Source organism: Cuculus canorus, chromosome Z (genome assembly GCF_017976375.1).
Source record: "Cuculus canorus isolate bCucCan1 chromosome Z, bCucCan1.pri, whole genome shotgun sequence".
Taxonomy (NCBI): Eukaryota; Metazoa; Chordata; class Aves; order Cuculiformes; family Cuculidae; genus Cuculus; species Cuculus canorus.
Genome location: NC_071441.1, coordinates 75,745,058 through 75,760,542, shown reverse-complemented (window position 1 = coordinate 75,760,542; position 15,485 = coordinate 75,745,058). Strand labels below are relative to the sequence as shown.

The following is a 15,485-nucleotide window of genomic DNA, read 5'->3' as shown; positions in this document are numbered from 1 at the left end:
TCCCTCCTCTCCATCCTTCCCCTCTCCATCTCTCCCCTCCATCCCTCCCTTCCATCCTTCTCCCCTCTATCCCTCGCCTCCATCCTTCCCTCCACCCTTCCCCCCCACCCCGCATTCCTCCTTTCCATCCTTCCCCCTCCATCCCTCCCCTCCATCCTGCCCTCCTCCATCCTTCCCTCCTCCTTCCCTCCCATCCCTTCATTCCCGGGACTGGGAAAAGGTGCCAGGCTCTCCCAACCGGATCACAGGCACCAGTGGGTCCCGAGCTGCGGCAGCATCATCACTGCTTCCAGGTCTGACATCCCCCTCCCTTCTTTTTGTCGAATAGTCGTTATCATTAATTTTTACCATTCTTTTCCTGATTATTTATTATTATCAAAATTCATTTTTTTTTTTTTTCTATTGTGGCAAAACTTTTCCTGGAGTTCCCTCTGCTTGCGCTGCAGCTGACGCGATCCCGAGCGCTGCCAAGCACATGCTGACTTCTAGGATCAGCTTTTCCTTGTAATTAAGAGCACGATACCCTATCACAGCCCATCCCTCCTCCTCCGCACTTTGCACTGGAGCGGGATCCCAGTGGCTCACGGCCTCCCTGGTGCTGGGGAGTCCTCGGTGGGTTTTTATTCCCGTTATTTATCCAGCTGCTGCCTGAGCCTGTGTAAACTTGGAGGCGGTTGTGGCTTGCGCGCGGGGTTAGAGTGGCACCTCGAGCGAGGTGTTGTCCCCACTGATGCTGAAGAGCTTCATGCTGTATCGCCGTGTCACTTCGGTTTTCCTGGCGCACGATCCCGCTGTGGATAATCCCACGTCCTTCCTCACCGGCAGCATCACTGAGCCTCTCGGCAATGCGGTACGTCTCCTGGCAGGAGTGGGGCTGGCTGCCCTCCGAGCGAGCTGCCTAGAGGAGCGGGAGCTGGGTGGCTGCCTGTGTGCCCCCGGCCACGATGCCCATGGGCCTGGTGGCCAGCATTCCTGGGATGGGCTCAGCGTGGAAGTGGGTGTTTTGGACAAGTACCCTTGGGATGGGCTCAGCGTGGAGTGAGCATCCCAGGGATGGGCTAAGCCTGGGTGCAGCGGGTGTGAGGCGAGTGGGATGCGCTGAGCCCAGGTGAGGGGGAAGTGGGCAAGCATCCCTGGGATGTGCCCAGTCTTGTTGCTGGGAATATGCGTTAAGCAGCTGTGGGATCTGCTCAGCCTCAGTGCAGGGAGCGTGGGGTGAGCATCCTCAGGATGTGCGCAGCCCAGGTGCAGGGGAAGGGTGGAGCGAGCATCCCTGGGATGTGACCAGTGTATGGAGAGCATCCCTGCGATGTGCTGAGCAGGGAGTGTGAGGTGAGCATTGGTGGCATGCGCTCAGCCCAGGTGCAGGGAGCGTGGGATGAGCATCCCTGGGATGTGCTCAGTGTATGGAGACCATCCCTGCAATGTGCTCAGGGAACATGGGGAAAGTATCCTTGGGCTATTGCTCAGTCTGAGTGCAAGGAGCATGGTGCAAGCATCCCTGGGATAGGCTCAGCTGAGGTGTGGGAAGCATGGGGTGAGCATTCCTGGGATGGGCTCAGTGTGGGGTGAGCATCCCTGGGATGTGCTGAGCCCAGGTGCAGGGAACATGGGGTAAGCATCTGTGGGATATGGTCTGCCTGGGTGCAGAGAGCATGGGGTGAGCAATCTCTGGGATGTGCTCAGCCCAGGTGTGGGGACTGTAGAGTGAGCATCCCTGGGATGGGCTTAATGCGGGTCACATTTCCCTGTCTTGAACTCAGCCCAGATGTGGGGAATGTAGGGTGAGCATCCCTGGGATGGGCTCGGCCCAGATGTGGGGAGCATGGGGTAAGCGTCCCTGGGATGGGCTCAGCCCTGATGTGGGGAGCGTGGGTTGAGCATCCCTTGGATGGGCTCAGCCCAAATGTGGAGAGCATGGGGCGAGCATCCCTGGGATGGGCTCAGCCCAGATGTGGGGAGCATGCGGCGAGCATCCCTGGGATGGGCTCAGCCCAGATGTGGGGAGTGTGGGGTGAGCATCCCTGGGATGGGCTTAGCCCAGATGTGGGGAGCATGGGGCGAGCATCTCTGGGATGGGCTCAGCCCAGATGTGGGGAGCGTGGGGTGAGCATCCCTGGGATGGGCTCAGCCTGGGTGCAGGGATCATGGGGGAGCATCCCGGTTAGCCTGGGTGCATGTCCCCCTCCTGCGGTGCTAGCAGTGGTCTCAGCATCCCCAAACGTCCCCGCTGTCCCCTGGCCACGCACACCGTGCGGCAGGAGGGGGAGCTCGCACCGCGCCGGATGAACAGAATGGGGAGCTGTGTGGGACAGGGGACAGGATCCTGAGAGCCTCCCTACGCCCTGAGAAGAGGGAACCACCTTCCTCTGAAACCCCCTTTCTGCCAGCCCTCGCTGCAGCTCCAGCGCTGGATTTCCTCCGCACCCTCCTGCCCATATTGTACTATTGATTGCTGAGCTGAACTTCCTCCCGAAATCATTAAAGCTTAAAAAATTGATGGCACAATAGAACCCTTTATTAGCTACATAACTTTTCTGGCTTTCTTTTTTTTGTTTGCTTTCTTCATTTCTTTTTATTTATTTTTTTTATAATCAACAGAAAAGGGCAGAGCCTGAGCTCAGATTTGTGTCCTGTGTCCCCGTGAGACAGCGGGCAGCGTACCCTCCTCCATCCCAGCTACCCATCAGCACTGCCATGCCAGGCTATTTGTTAGGAAAAATGGCAAAGAAGGAATAGATGTCTGCAGTTTTTCTTCTTTTCTTTTAATCCCAGCCACCTATCTTGCAGCCTCCAGATAGGTCTATTTATTTCTGCTCTTATAAATAAAAATATTTGAATGGGGAACCATAATATTTTATTTGCTGTTGTGCCCATCCCTCGGTCTAATGGTGCTTGAGTTCTTGCTAGGTATTAACTTACCATTTTAGTAACAGTTGAGTTTTCCTGAAGGAAATCCCTCCGGGCTTGCCATTACCATGGCATTGTATAACACAGCAGAAAGATGGATTACCTGGACGGGTCTCCTCCGGCGTGACTTCTCCGAATGACAGACTTCAGCTAATTCATCTCTGCTCCTGTTGCAGTGGGGTGGGTTTTGTAGCTTCTAGGAAATATTTGCAGTATCTCCTGGTGTGTGGTTGTAAATCCAGGAGCTGATTTGCCTGGTGGGACTGTTGGCGGTGTCCTGCTTTATGTGAAATCCTAGCTTCTGCAGTCAAGTCAATCCCTACGAGTTCTCCTTTAGCAGAGAAATATGAAGTTTTTAATTTTACTGGTTATTTAGGGAGGATTTGAGATATTCCATGGCAGGGGTCTGAAACTGGATCTTTAAGGTCCCTTCTAACCCAAACCATGATCCTGTGATCCTGTGTGCTTGAGTGCATTTGGATAAAGGAGAAAGGAGGAGGCAAAAAAAAAAAAGTACACTTATATGGGTGTAAAATAGATCACAGGATTTTGAAGTAAGGATAGCATTTTGTTGAAGGATTCCTTAGTGATCCTGTCCTGGAGCAGGGACTGAAAGTCACGTAGAGGGGACACTGCCTTGCTGCGTGGCCTTGGGCCAGTCATTTGTCATCTCTGCTGCAGTGTCGGTATCTCAGGAGCATGGCTGCATGCGCCGCCTGTGTTTTCTGCTACCCCTGTCTCAGTGTTGCACACTGTCCCTCTCCTCCCCACCAGAATTTTCATGTGGTTCTTGCACCTGATTATTTTTAGGGTGCTGCATTAGGGTGGAAAACCTTTGAGTGCCAAGCATAACCCCCTTACACCAAATGCTTCCTTCCTAGGACAGAAGTAATAGTTGCATCCATCTGTGCTCCTTGTTTTTCAGGACAACATCAGTTCTGGGTGGTGCAGACCGATCTGTGTGCTCTCTGTTTGTCATCACTGCTGCTGAAAATGATGAAGCTATAAAACAAGAATAGCTCAGAGGGTTTTATATTTGCAGATGACACTGAGCTGAGTGGTGCAGTTGGCATGCCTGAGGGGTGGGATGCCCATCCAGGGGGACCTGGAGAAGCCTGAGAAGTTGGCCCATGTGAACCTCATGAGGTTCAACAAGGCTGAGTGCAAGGTCCTGCACGTGGATCGGTGCCACTCCTGGTATTGATACGAGCAGATCCAATTCCAACACACTGCAGTGAGCGGGGATGACTTCAACTCGATTGTAGAATCGTAGAATCGATCCCTAGGTTGGAAAAGACCTTTGAGATCATCAAGTCCAACCACACCTGTCCACTACTAAATCGTATGCCTAAGCACTTCATCTGCCCATCTTTATACGCCTCCAGGAATGGGGACTCCCAACACCTTTCTGGGCAATGTGTGCCAGTTTTTCACCACCCTCAGCATAAAAAATTCTGACTTCTGTCTGGTCTGAATCTCCCCTCTTTTAGTTTAAAACCATTTCCCCTTGTCCGGTTGTTACAAACCCTGCCAAAAAGTCTGTCCCTGTCTTATAAACCTCCTTTATTACCGAATGGGCTCAATAAGGTCTCCCCAGAGTCTTCTCTTCTCCAGGCTGAACAACACCAACCCTCTCTGCCTGTCCTTATAGCAGAGGTGCTCCAGCCCTCGGATCATTTCTGTGGCTTCCACTGGACCCACTCTAGCAGGTCCATGTCACTCCAGCAGGTTCATGTCTTTCCTGTGCTGAGGACTCCAGAACTGGACACTGTACTCCAGGTGGGATCTCACCAGAGTGGATTAGAGGGGCAATTACGTTGTACCAAGAGTCTGAATTTGCCTGAACTGTGGCTTTGCAATTACCAGGACCAGGTGCCTGTAGACATATTTAGGCGGCTAAATCTGTGTGAAACCCTTCTCCTTCCCGGCTTGCTCAGAGCATCCCTGTTTCCCAGACACCGTCCCACCACAGCAGCATGCTCTCCTTGGCTGTGAGGACTCTCCGTTCTCTTCTCCTGCCACGCTCCAGAAGCTTATACAATTTTTTTGGCGTTTTTCCCTGAAGTGATTATTCTGGGTAACGTGGTTTGTTTGTTTATGCTTTTTGGTTTTAATCATACATTTTTTTTTTATTGTGTCTGAAAAACTCCAGGGCTTCCTTTCCCCTCCTGCGCCCAGATGGTCGCACGTAAAAAAAAAAGAAGAAAAGGAAATATTAGAATAAAAAAGGAAATAGTTAGGTTCTGTAATGAATGAAGTTTGGCTTTTCCAGAGAGGATGTGGGAGAGAAAAAGGGAGAGGGGAAGAGGCAGGTGTGTTTGGAGGGAAGGGTGTGCCCTGCCGTGTATTTTAAGCTCTGCTAGGTCAATGCCACTTGTTTTACTCCGCTGTGGTGAAAAGGGATCTGGGTCTCGCTGTGCTTTTAATCTCACCATAACCAGCTTGAAGAAACAACCCCCCTGGTCTTATGAATCCGTTTAATTTATTTAATTAGGTCTTAGTTCTCCGTTGTCGTTGTTGGGAGGCAATGTGTTGCCTTATTTACCTAAGCTGGTTGGTTTGAAAGAGTTTGCATTTTTTTTTGTAGGAGGAGGAAGGAGCAGGCGGGTGGGGAGCGGTGCCAAGCTGCTCTTTTCCTCTCCAGTGGATCTCCAGGAGCAAAAAGAGTTGCTTTCAGAGTGAAGCTCAGAAGAAAGACTTCAAACAGTGAGATGAGGAGCCGATGAGGGAACTGGTATTGTTTAGCCAGGAGAACAGGAGGCTGAAGGGAGACCTTATCGCTCTCTGCAACTCCCTGGAAGGAGGTTGTAGTGAGGTGAGTGTTGGTCTCTTCTCCAAAGTGGCAAGTGGTGAGACGAGAGGAAATGGCCTCAAGTTGCACCAGGAGAGGTTTAGATTGGATATCAGAAAAAAATTTCTTCACCAAAAGAGTGGTGAAGCACTGGAAGAGGCTGCCCAGGAAAGGGGTGGAGTCTCTATCCTTGGAGGGTTAAAAAAAACGTGTAGACGTGGCACTTTGTGACATGGTTTAGTAGGCACAGTGGTGTTGAGCTGGTGGTTGAACTGGGTGGTCTTAGAGGTCTTTTCCAGCCTTAATGGTTCTATGGTTCTGTAATTCTATGACACTGCTTCCTGTTCCTGGTGGCAAGGAAGACCAGGAGCCAGCTCTGCCTCTGTTGCAGATGGTAATGCAATTCCCATGGAGCAGGACGGCTCTTGGCAAACCCCCACATTGTGGAGATCCAGCACATCTTGGTGGTACTTTGGCTGCTGTGGTGGCAGCTGCTTGCTGTCACCCACGGCCATAGTGATTGTCCACAAGCATGTTCTTTCATGCACTGGGACAGCATCTGGCACAGGTAGAGGAGGTGACATATGGCCTGGCCACAGATGTGGGGTTAGCCCTCATCCTCATGGGTGCAGGTGGGCCACAGCCAGGTTTTGGACAGCATTTCGGCTTCATGAGGGTCAAACATAGTGCAGGTCTTTACCTCGCCAGGCCAGAGCCAAGATGTTGCAAATCCAGCCACCGCTTCTGCATTGCTCACCACTTGCAGGGCTGGCACACTACCCCGGGGCACTCTGTGGAGACAAGGAGCTGTATGGGCTGATAGGATCTCGTCATGCTGGTCCATACAAACCAGCACCGGAGCATGCGTTGGGTGTGCTTGTCATTCCTACAGGGAAGCAGGTCTCTGGTGTGGGTAAGGATGCCGTCCTAGCTAGGACAGCTTTGTCTGTGTCTGGCTTTGCAGAGGCACGGTCTGATGGCTTTTAGTTGCTCTTGTCGTGTCTAGGCGTTTTGGTGGGACATGGATGCATCTCAATACGAAAGGTCTGTCTGAGACTCCTTGTTCTGCCTGAAACAGGTCTTCTGTTGTCTTCTTCTGGTTAAATGCTTAGGTAGGTGCTCTGAGGATCAGGGTGCTCCTTCTGTTCATTTTACTGGGATTTTCTTTGGGATTTGGGGACATAGTCTGGTTTCACCTCCACTCCCCACCTCTGAAACACCAGCTGTGAAGCTTTCTTTTCCCCTGTGTGTTCTTTAGAGCCTGTGCTGCCTCTTGTTGCTGCTGTCAGGCTGCATATCAATAGAATGGCCTCAGTCATGGTTGGCACCTGAATGAATTACTGCAATACAAATAAATAAGAAAAAGAAATAATAGTATTTGCAAGAGCGATGAGTTGGAGATCTAACATTTATGCAGGGCCATTCATCAGCAGTGACGTTCGAATGTTCTATAAACTCTCACGTGCACATGGCATATCACTCCCAGGCTTCGAGACAGTACCAACTGCTTAATAACACAACGACAAAAGTATTGAGGACCTGAAATGCAGAATTGCTGGCTTCTGTTGGAGCTGCAGGGAAAATTTGAGTCCACAAATAGGATGAAACTGTTGGAAGCTGCCCAATAGTGACCTCCTGTGAACGTGACATGGACAGATAAGGTCTTTCAGTCAGTGGAACCAGCATTTTTATGGCTTATCTGCAAGTTGTCACCTCTGCCAACCAAGCACCCCCAAAAGGGACATGAGTCGTTTTGGGGTGAACGATGCTGAGTAAACTTAAGGGGTACTGATTTGCTGAGAAAATTAGTGTCTCCTTACCTGTTGTAGCTAATTTTTGCAGATTTTTAGTCTAGTGCAGATGAGATGCACCACTGTGCAAGATGCCCTTTGGCCTCGTAGGACCTCTTGGTCTCTCCTCCTGGTGGAAGGAGCCTTTCCAGCACTATCTGAACCTTCTCATTAGATCATATTTAACAACGTATAGCAGAGGAGGAGGTTGGGAGGGAGGATAAAAGTTTGCTTCTTGTCCTCTTTGTTCTGTTTAATCTGTTTAATCCCCAAATGATATTTTTATTTATTTATTGGCTCTGGCCGCCTCCTTTCTCCAGGCTTTGCCTAGTGCAGTACCTGAAGATTTGCATGCTTGATCAAATCTGATGGGACTAAACAAATCGGCATTAGCAAATGTATGGACGTCAAGCTAATTGGCAGGTGATGAACTCCATGACTGCAATGAAGACAAGCTGTTCGGTAGAGCATGTTGTACCTTGGCACAGGACGCGAATAAGAAGCCACTGGCAACTTTTAAATATATAAATCCCTTTGGGGGATTTATTTTTAGGTTGCCTTGCTTTGTGATGAACACACGATCAAAGTAAAACCAAAAAAGGGTGGGCAGGAGCAGAGTGACCTCAGCTAGGTCAGCAGTGAGCTTGAGATTAAAGCCTAAAAGATCCACCAAAACTGGTGACCATTCGCAGCTTGAGAAGTAAGTTCCAGAAGTTAATCACAGTGATGCAAGATAAAGCATCCAGCATATTCATTGTTGCTTTTAAGCATCTTGATTGTTGATTAAACAGAGGAGAAGAGAAACATGACTGATGATAGTCACTGAAGTTGCTCAGTGGGGATTTGCAGTCAGTATTGTTATTGCATTGCTGTTTGCCAGCAGTGTTCCGCTTGTCAGCATTGCCTTTATAAAGTGCCTTTTTTTTTCGGATTTTAGCAGCTTCGAGTTTCTTTTTGAGGCTGAAATTTGGTACTGGGGGCCTTGGTCTTCTCTTCAAATTGAGGTACTGGTGCAGACCTGGTATTGGCCAGTACCCTGGATTAATTAGATTTATCCCTGATGTTCTGTTTTAGAGTCTTTTTTTTCCCTTTCCCTCAGAAAGGGGAACACTTCTTGGCCAGCCTGTTGAGAATAATAGAGGTGTCATATGAAGTTGTAAGCGAGGAAAAAGCACCAGGGTTTCTTTAATGATCACCGTTTATAAGCTATAAATGAGCCCTTTGATAATGTGCAATTAATATGACAATGCGGGAATTTTTCGGGATCAGGTTATAAATTTAAAGTGACCCGTAATAATGACGGGCTTCACAAAATAAACAACGACTTGTAAATTAATTTAGTGTCAGTTTACTAACAATGCATTTTAGATTCTCCTTCAAAACGTGAAGAAGCAGGTGTTAATTCCTTTTTTTTTTGTGGTGTTTATTCCTTTTTTTTTGGTGTTTATGCAACTTGAGTGCCTGACTTCAGCACCTTCACATATATGCGTATGGGTGTACTCCTGCATCACCACCTCTGTTATTTTTTGATACCTTTTTTAATGTCTTTTATTATGGACTGAGCTTGCAACACTTCCAAGTGTGAGTGATTTTGTTCGCCTGGCTAGTCCATTGATTTCAGGAGCAGACCTTCTACGGGACTGTGTGTGCAGGGTTATTCTAAGCCCATTATCTTTATCGGTCTTTGAATTGTAAAGAAATGCCTGGCCATCCTTGTAAAATACCTGTTTGTTCATGTTTTAAGCATGCAATCTCAGCTGAGAGCAAGAGGTAGAAAAACTATGACATCAGTCTAGGGAGAAGCTGGGAGGAGGAGGATGGTGTCTTCGCAGCAGTTGGTGATGTAGTTTCAAAGGTCACTTTATTTGTACCAACTGCAGACCTGAGACATCTTTAAAGAAATGCGTCAGAGCCTTTAGCAAAGCCCTTGAGCAAAGGACCATCAGACCTGGCTGTGGATGAGTTCAGGGTGGTGGCATCTTGGGGTTGGTGACGCTGAGCAGCTCTTCACACTGTGATCCGTATCGGACCTGGACCACTTCTGCAGGGTGCGCTTGCTGCAGGTGGGAAAAAACCCCGTGCGATATTGGAGCTTTTTGTCCTGGGGCCAAGCTGAACTGTGGGATCCCTTGGATTTTCTCAGGGAGGAATAGAGGAAAAAGGCACTTTTGGTTCTGAAACATGAATAACTGGGGAGGATGCTGCTGTACCAAGTGCTGAGCCTCTCTCCCTCAAGCAGCTGTGGATCAGTGTGCCATTGCAATGCTCCGTTTACGGGAGGTGTAGCTCAAAGACAGGTGAAGGTGTTAAAAAGTAATAAATAAATCCCCCTCCACAAAAAAAAAAAGAATAAAAACCAAACCAAAGGAGGAAATTAAAGTCACCTTCCAGTCTTGAGCAAGTTTCCTCTGTTTTGGCAGGAGAAGAAATCTGCTGTAACTTTCCATTGTTGCTGCCCAGGGTTCCAAACATAAAGAACTTAAGTATAGAGACTGAGGGTGGGGGATTTGGTTGCTGGCATCAGGATTTGTGGGAGATAATGCGCCCCTTCACCCCATCCAACGCGGGGTGGTGATGCCTTCCTTGATGGAATGAGTAGGGGCTGTCCTCGCTTGCAGAGATGGTCCTGCTGCATGGGCGTCTTTCATGAGTTGGACCTCGGGGGCCTGGTTTTGGGTGGAGGAGCATCTGGGTGCGTGGGGGTTAACCACTGTATGGTGTCGAGCCTTCTCGTACCAGTGCAGTTTTGTCCTCGATCTCCTCTGTCTCTTGAAGATGCCTCCTAGTTAGAGTTAGCCCTTCCTTGGCGTTCCTGTCCTCTTCTTCCAAAGGAAAAGGCAAATGTGGCACAGCTATGGGGGTTTGGAGTGGCCATACTCTCCAGGCTTCCCGAAACGGGCTCACAGGTTGCTGGGCTCCCCTCTCCACAAGGAACTTCAGACCTCTGCGGTCACCAGAGGCAAAGAAACTCTGCCTGGAGGAGTGGCTGCTTGTCACTGGGGTCCACCAGCCCCAGGAGAGCACCTGGGGAAGGGTGAAGAGTGGAGGCAAGCTCCATCCCCTGCTTACTTTTACCTCAAATCCATGCAGCCCACCTGCTCCCACAGAAGTGGCTTCAAACCAGGCTGGCTGGAAGGCTCTTTTGGTTTGTTATTTCTTCCCTGGCTGGAATCTGCCAGGTTGTGTCTAGTGGTGAAAAAGGAGTCTGATGAAATGTCCTGCCTCGAAGTCGATGCAGGTGGCTGATCCATCCCACATGCGCTCTGAGTCGTCAGAGCACGTGTGCTGTGGATGAGTAGTAAAAGTACTTCCACTGCATCTTTTAACTGGATATGCCAAATGTTGGATAAACTTCCAGGCAGGCTGCTGACACACTTGTGTAGGGCTGGGATGGGTTCTCCATCATCTTTAATTCAGGACTGTTGTCTTTCTGAAAAACGTACTTTGCCTCAAAACGTGGACTTTATGAGGCTCTGTTCTTTGTGCTGAGGTAAGGCTTGGCCCTCTCAGAGGTCCCTTATAGATAAAATCCTGTGAATTTATTGAAGGCTGCCTGGGATCAGTGGATGTTTGCAGTCCTTACTTGTGGTAGAAGCCCACAAGGGAGCTGGAGGATGATCTTGAGGCTGGGAGCAGAACTTGGAGACAGCTCATCGGCTGGACCGCTTATCAAACCGGGAGAACGCTCTGTGATGAGGTCTGAATTTAGAAATGGCATGCATGCAAGAAGGGAATCTAATTGGCCAATTGCATACTAATTCATAGTAATTACACATGCAAATTAGCGGCATAATTTTGCATTCATTTCATGCAGGCATTTGTGCACAGCGTTTCGTGCAAAATGCTGGCTTGGTTTCATGTCAGCTCTGGTCCTGCATGAGGACATGGTGGTGATCCCGGTGGCAAGAGGGGTTGAGGGTGTGACAGGCTCAGGCACAAGGAGTCCATTTTTCCATGGGATTTCCAAAGCTGTGAGCTTCCCTGCCCCTGGAAAACTGCTTCACAGTTCACTTCAGCTTGGTTCTTTTGATGGTTGTGAGGAAGAGCAGACACCCAGGAGGGGCATCCCTGGAGCTGTTCTAGGAGATGCTGCTTGTTTTCTTTTTTCATATAAAAATAAATGAACTAACGGCCCAAGGGCCTTTTTTTTTTATTGTTCTTTAGACACCACTTAGACTTTTTAATCTCTGCTGAGTGTGTCATGGCTGGAATCTGCATAGACCTGTGCCTCCTTCATTCCTGCCTGCTTTGCCTGTCTGAAGAAGTCACATTAAACACAGTTTGCTGCCTGTGCTATCCAGAACCACCGTTATTGCTTCACGCTCCAGAGCCTGATATGGCATGTAAATCTCAAGTCTCTGTTTTCCCTTTCAGTTCATTGCATCCCGAAGCTTGTGCCTTTATAAGGGCTGTCCTAGTGATCTCCAAAGATGTTTCCTAATCTCCGTCTGCATCTGCCTACTTAATACCTATGTGTATTGATGGTGGGCAATGAAGATGTTCTGATATTCATCTAGCATATTACCATGCAGGTAGGAACATCAGGGCTTTCTTCTGCAGGCAGTCCCAAATAAGCACCAAGAACATTTTTTAGGCACATCACACAGCACGCATTTGGTATATGTTGCAGAGTGGTTTATGTTTTACATATATTACAGGTACGCCTTGGGAATATGGATTACTCTGAGCATATCTTTGGGGCTTTCAAAAGGAATAGAGAAGCGGTTCACTTGCACCGTCTCTAAAATAGTAATAATAATAATAATAATAATAATAATAATGGTGTGCTGCGTGTAATGCAGCTGTAATTCAGATTTTTGGGGAGTCATCTCTGCTGGAGCACAATATGCCTGGAAACTATAAAATAAGAAACTAGTGACACTTTTCCAAAGCTGCAAATTCCCTTTGTTATTTCCAAGTTGCAACAACTTGTACTTCGAAGGCACCATTTTAGTAAAGGTTGATATTGCCTTTCCTGCACTGTAGAACTTACATAGTTTTGCAAGAGGTAATTGCCTGTTTGGGAGACAAAAACCTAACTTTGCCTGGGGCTCTATTCTTTTCCTTAGCAAAGGTAATGCATGTTGGGAAGTGCCTTGCAAGCAGTGAATGTTTGGATGAGTCTGGAGAGGAATGATGGGTGGCCTGCAGGAGAGCTGGGGAGAGGCTCTTACTCAGGGAGTGCAGGAATAGGGTAAGGGGAAACGGTTTTCAGCTGAAAAAGGGGAGATTGAGATGAGATCTTAGGGTGGTGAGGCTCTGGCCCAGGTTGCCCAGAGGAGCTGTGGCTGCTCCATCCCTGGAGGTGTTCAAGGCCAGGTTGGATGGGGCTTGGAGCCCCTGATCCAGTGGGAGGTGTCCCTGCCCATGGCACGGGGTGGAACTGGATGGGCTTTGAGTTCTCTTCCAACCCAAACCGTTCTATGATTCTGTGATTCTCTGTGCAGGTGTGGCTTGTAAAAAAAAAAAAACCACATAAACCACTTATTTTTCTTCTGCATTGGATGCCGCTGCTGGATGCATTTTCCTTGCATGCTCTGCCTCCTTTTGTGCTCCGCTATGAGCTCCTGGGGATGGGGACAACTTTGTGGGTTTTGGCAACCATCATGGTGGGTTCAGCATGGGATGCGCACACCCAAAATAGCTGCAGTTGCACTTCTCTTTTGCTCCTAAGCTATTTTCGTTAGCGTTACAGGATGGTTTTATGTCTTTCCAAATATGCAAAACTTCAGACAGTGCAATCTGAAGCAAGCGGCTCCACGCAGGCTTTCAGTGCCTCCTCGGGGCTCCTTGCGTCTTGCTGGCCGCAGGGCTGGTGGTGCCTTAGGTGGCTGAGATGGCTAATGAGTGTCTGGTGACTCAGGTCCCGGGGGCACCCAGGTGACTGAGATAACCCAGAGGGCTATATCTTCCTTCTTTGCTGTGCCCCACGCTCAAGTATGTGTTCTCCTTTACCTCCATCTCAGACACCACTCCATCACGTTGGCTTTGTGCTGTGAGGCTTCTCCAGAGTCCGTTGCCAGGATGATCCCCTCCCCACCTTCCTATGGGCTGTCTTTCTCCCTCCCCATAGCTGAAGGTCATCATCCAGCCACCTCCAGGTCAGATCCTCCAACAGCTGAGCAAGAGAAGGCTCTGCTGCAGGCACAGAAGGTTGGCTGGATACCTACACCTATAGATTATCAATAATAATTAATTAGGATTGTAAAGAGGTGAAGTATCTAAATGGAACAGCTTTTCTCCCTGGATGAGAGATGGATACTGTCAGAAGGATTGCAATAGGTAGCTTTGCTGTGTGGTTGTGTTTGCGAAGGAGGCTTCGCAGGTGCTTCCTCTCAGTGCTGTTTTCTGCAGGGACAGTGGTCACATTTTGTTCTTCTTCAAAGCTGGACAGTCTGTAGTGAGGAAAGAAGGAAAGCGGAATTCTCCTTAATCCAGGCTGAGCACTGCAGATACTTATGGGGGAGAGTTGCAGCCCCTCTCGGTGGGGATCCATGTGGAAATGGCAGATCCAGTCTTCACTTGGGGTTCATCTCGCTCAAGCGCACTCAGTAAGTTGACCTTGTGGAGGCTAATGTGACCTCACCTGAGACGTCTGCACCATTTCTGACCCTCTTCTGTCTCTTATTTGTGGTTTGCAAAAGGGCTGTAGCTCACTGAGGCTGTTGGATGTGACAAAGGCACGAAAACTAATCCCCAAAACAACTGCTTGCTCCCAGACCATCCTCCACTTTGCCAGTGGAGATGAGGGGAGTGGTGGGATTGCACATTAATCCTGTGAAAATGGATGCAGTGGAAAAAAGTCAGATCCTTTCCATCACTGAACTCATTGTCTAGCTTTGCAAAGCCCACAATTTTCTAGTTTATATTAATAAACTAAGGATGTGGGTGGAGTTCTGGCTTTATTTTTTTAATTATTTTGATATGGATGTTGAGAAATCCTTATTTGAAAGAGAAGTAAAGGGGAAGTTTTGGGGTTTAGCAGGTGCCCAGAGAAGCCTGTGCAGGCTGTGTTGCTCTCCTCTGTGACGGGGCAGGTTGCTTGGGCATAGCATTGCTGTAGTTATCACAGCTCACGCAATCACAGCCAAATTAGCTGGAGTCCTGTTAACAGGGAACTGGTGCCATGCAAGGCAACCATGCGTAGCTGTTCACTTCCCTGGGTTGCTGGGTGGCTCTGAGAGCTGGGATTGAGTGCAGATTGGGCTGGGATGTAGGTCATAGTATCATTAGGTTGGAGAAGACCTTTGACATCATCAACTCCAACCGCCTCTGTCCACTACTAAGCCATATCCTAAGCATTTCATCTGCACATCTTTCAAACACCTCCGGGGGTGTGGACTCCACCACCTCCCTGGGCAGCCTCTGCTCGTACTTAATAACCCTTTCTGTGAAGACATTTTTCCTAATGTCCAATCTAAGATTCTCCTGACGCCGCTAGTTGCCATTCCCTATCATCCTGTCACCTATCACTTGGGAGAAGAGACCAACACCCCACCTGTGTCGGTGGGATGCAAGAGGTGCTGTGATCTCATCTTTCTTTTCTGCAAGATGAAGGGAGGGTCCCATCCTGCCTCGTGGGGGGAGGCTGTGATAAAAATGCCTTGAAGAGGAGCAAGCTCTTACCGTGAAAGAAGAAAAATATGGCTTAGATGTGTCTGCTGCAGTTGATAGTTCTGATTTTATTGTTTGCAGCTTCTTGCATTGGGAGCCCCAGCCAGTCATGGGGTGGGCAGAGACTTTTATAGCTGAAGTAGGCAGAGGAACCTCAGTGTCTGTGGATGGAGAGCTGACCCTGGGCTGGGATTAGCACTGCTTTGTGCTGAATGGTTGCTGTGATATTTGACATCAGCTGAAGATTGATGCGGTGGCTTCTCTTCTGTGCCCAGCGCTTAGCACGGTGTGCTCATGGTCTTGGGCAAAGCCTGGGAAGTGGTGATTGTTGCTATCCTCTAAGTTTGGGTGGCTTAGCTCTGTCCCAAGAAATCCCATGC

At 48.9% G+C, this 15,485-nt stretch overlaps 1 protein-coding gene across 1 annotated transcript in view; it reads left to right on the top strand.

Annotated features, from left to right (window-relative positions):
* Positions 1-248: 248 nt before the first annotated feature.
* The window catches only part of ZBTB7C (zinc finger and BTB domain containing 7C), a 164,617-nt gene continuing 149,380 nt past the window's right edge, over positions 249-15,485 (top strand). Inside the window, exon 1 of the mRNA XM_054054503.1 lies at positions 249-850. The gene's annotated coding sequence lies outside the window, so the exon portion shown is untranslated. The remainder of the gene's footprint in view (positions 851-15,485) is intronic.